Genomic DNA, 10,845 nt, shown 5'->3' on the forward strand with positions numbered 1-10,845 from the left:
TGACCACCCGGGGTTCAATCCCAGCTCCTCCCTGTCTTAGCTTTTGGCATGAAGTCAGTTACTTAACCTGTTAGTGCCTCATTTTCTTCGTGTGTAAAATAAGAATAATAGTAATAGAACCTCTCTACAGCATCACCATAAGGACTAGATGAGTTCCTGTGCTTGGTACCCAGCCAGCCCTCCTCACTTCCCATAGTGAGTCTCTGCTCTTAGCTGGGTAACCTCCAGGGAGTTTCTTATTTGGGGGCCAACATAGATTCTTGATGGTATATTTCTTGTATTGAGCCCAAATTCATCTGCTTGGAGTTTCTTTTCATTGTCCTAATCCCACCCTCCAGAATTATGCAGCAAAAGGCCTCATCTCAACTTCTCTTGAATTATCTTCAAATATGTGAATTCAGCATGGGCTCCAAATTCAGACTAGGTAGGGACGCAGAAATTTACTGCAGCTAGTAACCTAGATCCTGTAATACCATGTTTCCTTGTGGCTTGAGAGAGACAAGAGACAGAGACGGAAAGGGAGGGGCGGAGAGAGAGTGCGCACGTGCAAGTACAGTGATGTAGGGTCAAATGAGTATAAGTGCTTAGAATTTAATTTATGGTGATAATGTTAATGACGATGATGATGGTGAAGATGCTGAGTCTCATACTAGGTCAAATACTAGGTACGCTGGACAAACTGTTTGTTCAGAGCTTCTTTGTGTCACTGAATACCATAGTTATCACATGATTGCAAAGTTACTGTCATGCCTATAATCCAAATGATCACTGTCGTGGATGAATTCTCTTCCGTAGTTCTGACAATGAAATCATCGTGGTAATATGCTGCACCTATTTCATTGGCCAAACTGCCCTAGAGTCGCTGCATATCTTATCAAGATCTGAAATTTTCCCTGATACAGAAACACTACAACCAATTATCTAGAAATTCTGAGCCAAGACCTTTATTTTCTTTAGTTGCAATGCCTGTTAGCCCCCATGCTATATTCCTCAATTCTATTTACTTTTCATATTGAAAAAAGGCATCCTTTCTGTACAAACTTCCTCCAATAGAACCATATTTCTCTCCATCTTAGGCAATTTTTTTTCATGTTATGGTTAAATATTTTTCCCTCAATTGTTTATATGGTGTGTTTTCTAAGAAATATTTTTAAAATAAATTTACTTATTTTATTTCTATTTAGTTTTGGCTGCATTTGGTCTTCATTGCTGTGCGCGGGCTTTCTCTAGTTGTGGTGAGCCGGGGCTACTCTTTGTTGCGGTGCCCAGTCTTCTCATTGCGGTGGCTTCTCTTGTTGCAGAGCATGGTCTGTAGGCGTGTGGGCTTCAGTAGTTGTGGCTCGCAGGCTTCAGCAGTTGTGGCACACAGGCTCAGTAGTTGTGGCTTGCGGGCTTAGTTGCTCCACTGCATGTGGGATCTTCCCAGACCAGGGCTCGAACCCGTGTCCCCTTCACTGGCAGGCAGAGTCTTAACCACTGCGCCACCAGGGAAGCCCTTCTAAGAAATATTAAGGGTGTTTATAAAACAAAGCATCACCTTCCCTCTCACTAGAGAATGCTGACGGCCTTATAACTACACTTGTGCTCCCCCATCCTTCTCTTACAATCTCAACACACGGTCAGTCATCTTTCTACAACATCAATGTTCCCTTCATTGATTAAAATCTTCTACTGCACAATATCACCTACAGAATGAGACGTCTTTACAAGGCATCCAAAGCAAGCCTGCTATTATAGGAGCATTTATTTTCTCACCAAATTCACTGTGTTAAATTTCTTGCATCTCACACCGCATCTGTAGCACTACCTGGTATTTACCCAATTATTTCATGCTGCTTTGGAGCTTCCTCACAATCATACCTGATGTTCCAGCTACATGGAAATGCTACCACCCACACTTAAACACACACACACACACTCAAACACACACACACATACACAGCTGTTTAGCTTAAATGTTTTCTCCTCTTTGAAGTATTTCCCATTTCCCTTCTTACTGCTCTTGCTCTGTAATTTGCATGTGTTACCCTGGATACAACTGTCTGATTTATCTCCCTGTCTCCTCTGTTTGTGAGACCTTTAACTTGCAGAATCTATCTTTTGCTCTGTACCTTTGGTCTACTGTAGACCAAAACTTAGAGTAAGCAGCCCACAGTGGCTATACATGCAGAATCCATAGCCAAACTGTGTGAATACAATTCATTTCCCCTACAGTGCGACTTGGAACGACTTCTAAATCCAGCTTATCAGTATCTGACTCAAAGAATTAATTTGAGGAATACATTAAAATGCTTAGAATAGTTTTTGGCATTTAGTAAATATTCAATTACTGTCTGTTATTAGGTTTTTTAAAATTATGGGGTAGTATATATAGACAGGAATATAATACTAATTAAAACTAAAAGTGAGCTGGCTGAGTTCCTGGGCAATTAAATTTTTATGTTAAAAAATTTAAAATAGGGGTAACGTCATTTTATTCCAACCTCATTCCGATTTTCAATGATAGAAGGATAGGGACTTCCCTGGTGGCACAGTGGTTAAGAATCCACCTGCCAATTCAGGGGACATGGGTTCGAGCCCTCATCTGGGAAGATCCCACATGACACGGAACAACTAAGCCCATGCGCCAGAACTACTGAGCCTGCGCTCTAGAGCCCACAAACAACAACTACTGAGCCCATGAGCCACAAATACTGAAGCCCACGCACCTAGAGCCCGTGCTCTGCAACAAGAGAAGCCACTGCAATGAGAAGCCTGCGCACTGCAACAAAGAGTAGCCCCCGCTTGCTGAGATTAGAGAAAGCCTGCGTACAATGAAGACCCAACATAGCCAAAACTAAATAAATTAAATTTTTAAAAATGATAAAAGGATAAAGGAAAAGTTGTTCATTATGTGAACAATATTTAATATTTAGTAAACAATTAGTAATAATCACCAAGTATTTTAAAATACTGGAGTAACCATTTACATATAAAAATGATAGAGAATATTTCTGATATGCAAAAATGAAAAAAAATCAATAAATTTCCAGAGAGAAAAAGTAGCACATATGCAAGTTATGATACCTGAATTCTGTTTTTTCTATTATAACCTTGAGAGTTCTTTACATTTGGGCCTTCAGTTATAAAGTAGTGTGTTTTTTTAAGGACTGAAATTATGTTTTTATTTTTTCTTAACTTTAGAATATATTTTTAAAGTAGTATTTCTTATATTTAAGCATTTGTAAATAACTGAAAATTTCTTAGTTTCTCCTGCTAATTTTTCACTTAAAAATAAATGTTAAGGGCTTTCCTGGTGGCACAGTGTTTAAGAATCTGCCTACCAATTCAGGGGACAAGGGTTCGAGCCCTGGTCCGGGAAGATCTCACATGCTGCAGAGCAACTAAGCCCGTGTGCCACAACTATTGAGCTTGTGCTCTAGAGTCCACGAGCCACAACTACTGAGCCTGCAAGCCACAACTACTGAGCCTGCGTGCCACAACTACTGAAGCTCACGTGCCTAGAGCCTGTGCTCCCCAACAAGAGAAGCCACCGCAATGAGAAGCCCATGCACTGCAACAAAGAGTAGCCCCTGCTCACCACAACTAGAGAAAGCCCACGTGCAGCAATGAAGACCCAATGCAGTCAAAAATAAATAAATAAATGTATAAAACATATTGTATACATAAACGTTAATTTAAAAGTTACTGAACATAAGTAACTTTATTTGCTTTCTTCTTCCTGAAGCATGAGAATAAAATTTTGTGTTGGAGAAAAAAACCTTTTTGATCACAATTTGTACAGTTTACATTTTCTATTACTTATATACATTATTTTTTAATAAAATAATTTCATTTAAAAATATAGATTTTTAAAATGTACTTTAATAAATCTATCATCTTTCTACCTTTCTATTGATACTTGTATATGTGCTTTAAAAATCAACCAGAATGAGTTTCACCAAATGTAAACAATGATTATTTTTGGATGGTCAGATTTAAGAAAATGCTTCATTTTTTATTTGTGTGCTTTGTTGCTTGAATTGAATTAATTTATCACTAAAAATAATGGTAGACAATATTCCCTAGATGGAAAATATTAAAAATTTTAGCTTTTTTTCACATTTGGAGGGAAAGTAGATATTTAAAAACCAACAATATGGAAAAATAGAATGGATCTGATTACACATTAAATCCTTCTAAAGGTCATGAGACTGAAGTTAAGTAAGCAGCTCTGTATAATTTTTAGAATTCATACATCCATTTGGCATATATTACAAAAACCCAGAGGGCATTAAAAGGAAGAGGAATTTTCCACATTTTTAATGCCATTATGGTCTCCCTACCATACAACTGAATCAAGAAATAAAGATATTCATTATGTAGTGAAAGCATTTATGTAATATATAATTGTGAAGATATTACGGAAATTGCTGTCTAATCAAATGTAAAAGGAACTGCTGTGTTTGCATGTCTAAAAAAAAAAATAACTGTACCACATAAGCCTGGGCATTCTTCACACTTTGCCATAGGCAAAAACAATTATGGTAATCCTTTTATAGGTGCTTACAGTAGAAAATACGTTTTGAAGAATAAAGTAAATTAGCTAAACGCTCCAGAGGCAGAGAATATTGGGGTGATGCTGAGTGGCTCTGCTTTGGCTGTTATTTCCAAAACAGGGAAGAGATAACGTTATTTTAGTTTTTAATAGCTGGTTAATATTTGGCTCGTGTGAGTTTACAGACAAAAAATGTCAGCTTCATCTCATCTAACTACATCTGACTTCAGGCAAGGACAGAGGATCGATCCTCTGGATGACGGCAGAATGCTAAACTGGCTCCTCAGAACTGGTTTGCCAAAATACTAAACCCTAGATATCTACTTGCTGGCAGATGATCTTCATTTCAAGCCCTTTACTAATGCTTCTCTGCCTTTTCTCCATTTCTTCCCCGGAGCATCTGTTACTGCACACATCACAGAATACACAAATGGGGTTTTCCCTTCTCATTCAATAAATAATCGACCAAACAAAAAAACCTAAGCAAAGCTGAAAACAAAGAAGAAACAAAAATAAAAAAATTCTAATATTCAACTATTTACAGGAAAACTACTATTGGTCTGCTTTACCCAGATAATTCCTTACTTTTACTGTACCATAAATGTGTAAATTCTAATCCAGAATTGTCTGATAACCACAGTTGAGATGAAAGCAAAAGTAAAATAGAGACACCTAATAAATTTTAAATGCTCTAAGTAATCCACTTGGTAATTTCCTTAAATGTCTAACACATACATGTGTATTCAGCACCAGAGGCAGTAAAACATAAGCCTCTGTAAGTGTGTCAAATATGTGAGTTCAACTCCCTTCCTAACAGTAAATTCTTGGACACAATACATATTCCCTCCAAAACTGAGTTTTCCTACCTTCAATTTGGACATGATAATAATAGGTAATTATAACAAATAGTAACAGTACCAGTCTCACTGTGATTTTGAGGCTTGAATAGTATAACGCTATATTGATTTCTAAACAGAGCACCTGGAAGTAAGCATGTGGTAGAAGTGATAATTATTCATTCCAAATATGTTATATGTAAGCATTCTTTTTAAAGGGGCTCTTCAAAGTCTAAACTTGACCCCCAGAGAAGGCTGAAAGCTGATTAGCGTATTTAAGCACTTATTCCTACAACCCAGGGTCACAGCACCTTAATCATCTCCTTTGATGGATTGACTGAGCTGAGCCTCTGCAATAAGTTTTTAGGCACCAGAACTCCCAGGATTCCTAAGTTTAAATAGTTTTTGTCTAAGCTTAAGAAAAAACATGATGAAAGCAAGAAAGGTCAGTATATCCCATGTTCCCTTTAGATGTTAAAGATCCAACAAAAGCTAGTGTTACAAGGAGGACAGTAACACTAAGACTGTCCCTTGAGATGTCAGGGCAACGAGCTCCCTCCTGAGGACTGTCTGTGTCACTGGAGTGGAGCCTATGGTGGCTGTGACCCTCAGCACCAATCCCTGCAATGACTTCAGACTGGCGGCTGCTGTGACAGCTCTCAGGACCTCTCAGGGCCCAAGTTCTCTGGGGGACCCTCGTGTCCCATGTTTACCCAAAAGTGTCTGGCTTTTAGGAGAATCGATAACTCTCGATAATTGGTCTGTCAATACCACCTCCCGAGGGCAAGTTACCTAGTATTTCCATGAGTGAAGGCACACTTCTATGCTAGACTTTCTTCCAAAAATGTCTCTTGGAGAAGCTGGTTGATGTTCCACAGAGCTCCTTTAGAAAACCAAGGTGACACACTGGTGGAATCACACAACTAGTTGATGCTGCTTCCATCCTTCTGTGACTTAGGGAAGATGTAGGCTCACTGATCAAGCTAGGCAGAGGACTATCCCTTCACCACTGCCTCGATGACAGATAAAAGGGACAATTTTATTTGCCTGATCAGAGCTATATATGTATACATTTCAGTATGTGCTTGCAGGATCACCTCTTTCCCCTTCGGCTGGCTCCCACATTCCCACAGATCCTGAGGTCTTCACAAAGACGCATTTAGAATAGGCACTGGGGACATTTACATCAATGAAAAAGAGAGCCGTGAGTGGCTAACTCAGGGAAATACATATAAATGTCAAGACCGTGGCTTTCTGACACCCAAAGTGCTTTCAAAGAAGGAACAGAAATCTCTTTAAAGAAATTAAGGGAGGGCCTTCCCTGGAGGTGCAGTGGTTAAGAATCCTCCTGCCAATGCAGGGGACATGGGTTTGAGCCCTGGTCCTGGAAGATCCCACATGCTGCGGAGCAACTAAGCCCATGCACCACAACTACTGAAGCCCGTGCACCTAGAGCCTGTGCTCCGCAACAAGAGAAGCTACCGCAATGAAAAGCCCGCGCACCGCAACAAAGAGTAGCCCCTGCTCACCGCAACTAGAGAAAGCCCACGTGCAGCAACGAAGACCCAACAAGCCAAAAATAAATAAATAAATAAACAAAATAAATCTATTAAAAAAAAAGATGTTCCTTCAAAAATAAAAGAGAGATTAAGGGGAAAAAATGTTAGATTTAGGAGAAATAACAGTAACATTTACAGGTGAATCAGATGGCTATGTAATAGAAGCTGAATTGGACCTCTGTGCCTGCATTCTTTAAAAATTTGCTTGATGTTAATATAACTAATAAGAATTGATAGTTAATGCTACGTTTTGCCATTTCTAATAAAATTTTTATAATGGAAAAGCCATTATTACCTGCCTAGTGTGTTAATCTATTCTCTTGATTTCCCCACACACAGAAGTAGCCTTTGCCAAATGATTAATAGCTTTTATGGTCACAATTAACTGTTATTGAGGCCATGGAACTCAGGAGGAAATGAGAAATCCCTAAAAGGCAGCCTTAAAGCCCATAAAGAGACAGTAACACAGTACATATCGAGTCCACTTAGACTCTGAGCATGCAGATTAAGGCTCATTTGTGGTCACCATTAAAAATACAATGCTACAGGCATTCACTTTTAAACAAGGTTTAAAGCAGAGGTGTGCTGGAGACAGCCAGATTGTACCAGCTCACAAGAAAGCCAATTCTATGAATTTCTTTTCAACTCTTCATTCAGCAATGTCAAGGTGGTATGTTGAAATGGACCATGGTGGTAGTATTTACACTATGGAAATTGGCAAAAGCTACAAATCAGGACTGTGTTCCTCTCTCTGTTTACCAACACATCCCTACTTAAAAGAACAAATTTTAAATGATCATAGAGTTATTCCCCAAAAGACATTTTGAGATAAAAAAAAAAAGACTGAATAAATGCAACAATTCCCTGAATAAAACACTGCGTCTCATTCCTTAATTTCTTTCTTACTTTATTATTTTATCACCTATAATCTCTGCTTCCTAAAAATTGTATTTTCTCTCAGTCTCACTTCTTTTTTTTTTTTTTTGTGGTATGCAGGCCTCTCACTGTTGTGGCCTCTCCCATTGCAGAGCACAGGCTCCGGACGCGCAGGCTCAGTGGCCATGGCTCACGGGCCCAGCTGCTCCGCGGCATATGGGATCTTCCCGGACCGGGGCACAAACCCACGTCCCCTGCATCGGCAGGCGGACTCTCAACCACTGCGCCACCAGGGAAGCCCCAGTCTCACTTCTTAAATTCCCTGTTGTCTACTGCGTTTTATACATTTATTATTCTTTTCTGAAATATCCAATTTACCTTTACTGATATTTACTTCTTGCTTTTATTAACAATTATTCATAATCAATTACATTAGATGTAAGTGAGATTCCCCTAAAACAATGTTTCCCATTAAGAGCCTAATGTGTAACAATTTAGCAAGCACATTGTGAATGAGAAAATGAGTAGTGCTGGTAGAAGAAGGAATGAGAGGACTGAGGGATAACAACAATAGTAATAATGGGTACCATATTACCTATGCTATGCCAGACATTGACCTTAAAACTTTTCATTTACTTTGGTATGGATGTAATTATTCACCAGCTAAAAGCAGTCCCTCTAAGATCAGGAACAAGACAATGATGTCTATTCTCGCCAACTTTTATTCAGCATAGTTTTGGAAGTCCTAGCCAAAACTATGGAATCACTGTCCTAACCACAGCGATTGGAGAAGAAAAATAAAAGGAAACCCAAATTGGAAAGAAGTAAAACTGTCACTGTTTGCAGATGACATGATACTATACATAGAAAAACCTAAAAACCTAAAGAAAAACCTAAAAACCTAAAGATTCAGTAGCATCTTTACTGAATCAGTGAATTCAGTAAAGTTGCAGGATACAAAATTAATATACAGAAATCTGTTGCATTTCTATACACTAACAACAAAATATCAGAAAGAGAAATTAAGGAAACAATCCCATTTACCATCACATCAAAAAGAATAAAATATCTAGGAATAAACCTACCTAAGGAGGCAAAAGACCTATACTCCAAAAACTGTAAGACACTGATGAAAGAATCTGAAGGTGACACAAACAGATGGAAAGATATACTGTGTTCTTGGATTGGAAGAATTAGTATTGTTAAATGGGGTTATAATGGTTTTTTTTTGAGGTTGAACTTCATTTTATTTTTTTAAATTAATTTTTATTGGAGTAGAGTTCCTTTACAATGCTGTGTTAGTTTCTACTGTACATGTGACACAGCAAATGTATGGTCGAACAAAGATTTGAACCCAGCTTTTATTTATGCTTTCTCCAGTGTTTATGATCTCTAGTGATGTGATTGAGCAGATGTGTTATTGCTGAAGGGTATCTCAGTGGATTGTAATATGTGAGAAGAAAGGACATATAAACAGAGAGAGGGTGGTTGACTGCTTTTAAGTGAAGGTAAGATAAATATTTCTTGAACTAACCAGAGGAGAGGAAAAAAATGAAAGAGGTGCAGGCATTTTTATAAAAAGATGCACTTTCTAATATGAGTCCTGGAAGTTATTTCAGACTTTGTTGAGCTTTCCAGCAAAAAAGGTTCAACTGCCAGTCTAAAAAAAATTGGATTTAGCATTGAGTCAGTGTCAGGAAAAAAATGGCTCTGAGAAATTTGGATCCCCATGATCAATCAATTATTTGGATTTTTATGTCACTTATTAAGTGTCTGGGGTTCAGTTACTAGAGAATTATGACCTCACAGAGCTCTGTTTGAATTGTCTGGAATGAGAAAGCTCTAAGCCAGGTTTGAGATTAGTCTATGTTCCCTTTCTGTCTCAATTTGGGATCATATCCTCCATGGGGCAACTCGCCAAACCTGAATTAAATATTCCAAGCTATGTGGAATTCCTGAGTCCTAGTACTTATCACACTATTGCTGGGCTCCCTTAAATTATAAGACCCATGAAGACAAGAGAGCTATCTGTCTTGCAGATTACTGCATCTGTAGTACCCAGTACAGTGTCTCAATGAACCAATTTTGAATAAATGGATGAAGGAAGGAATAAATGAGGTTTCTGGTAGCCACAAAGTTACTATCTATTATTCTGTTGCAAAACCCAGTTTGGTTGGTCACACCTAGCCCTCTTTATACTTCTAATTTCAATACTATCTACTATTAATCACAAAATTTTGTTAGCGGCAAGTTTAAATAACAAATAGCCTGCTTCAAAAATCAGTTAATTTTATCCTGGCCATTATAGCCATAACATATTTTGGGGGAAATAATGGTATTAAGCATATACAGATCCTCAGTACAATTTCAGCCAGATTAAAAACAGATCAAATATTAGAAAAGAATGAGTGGTTTTAGAAAAAGAACTTTCCCTAATTCCATTCTATTCTTTCTGTCCCCAAAACTTGGCCACATCATAGTTGTCTGGTCTCCAACAAGAGGCACTTCATGTAGCATTGTTGATTCACATAAATGCTGCAATATTACTTCCACAGAAAGGCAGCACACTTATTAGGGTATAAAAGTAATCACTGATATTGATCTGTTTTTGGATATACAAAACAAGAAGAAAAATAATATGTTAAAAATCCCCCCCTAAAAAAAAGAAAAATGATTTTGAGATTTATCAGGAAAAAAAAATCCCACTAATTTAACAAGGCCTCATTGCAAACTTGTACTTGTCTTCAATCAGCAGATTTGAACCCCCCAAAATGGAGGAACAGATAGTTGGCTAGATGGTGCACAGAGGTGGAGAGAATAATGGCCCCAACAAAGTTGAAAATAAGGAAAAATGATGTACCTGCAAAATTTGGCCCTGGATAATTTAAGCTGGATTGTATGGCCACCACAAAGAAACTCATAAGGCCAGTAATGGTAAACAGTGAAACTGATATAGATAAAAAATTTTCTATTATGAATCAACCGTGTTGTATAACTACACAGAAAAGGTCTTAATGAAAATACTTTCAGTAAGATA

Source organism: Mesoplodon mirus, assembly GCF_964341445.2.
Source record: "Mesoplodon mirus genome assembly, chromosome: 19".
NCBI lineage: Eukaryota > Metazoa > Chordata > Mammalia > Artiodactyla > Ziphiidae > Mesoplodon > Mesoplodon mirus.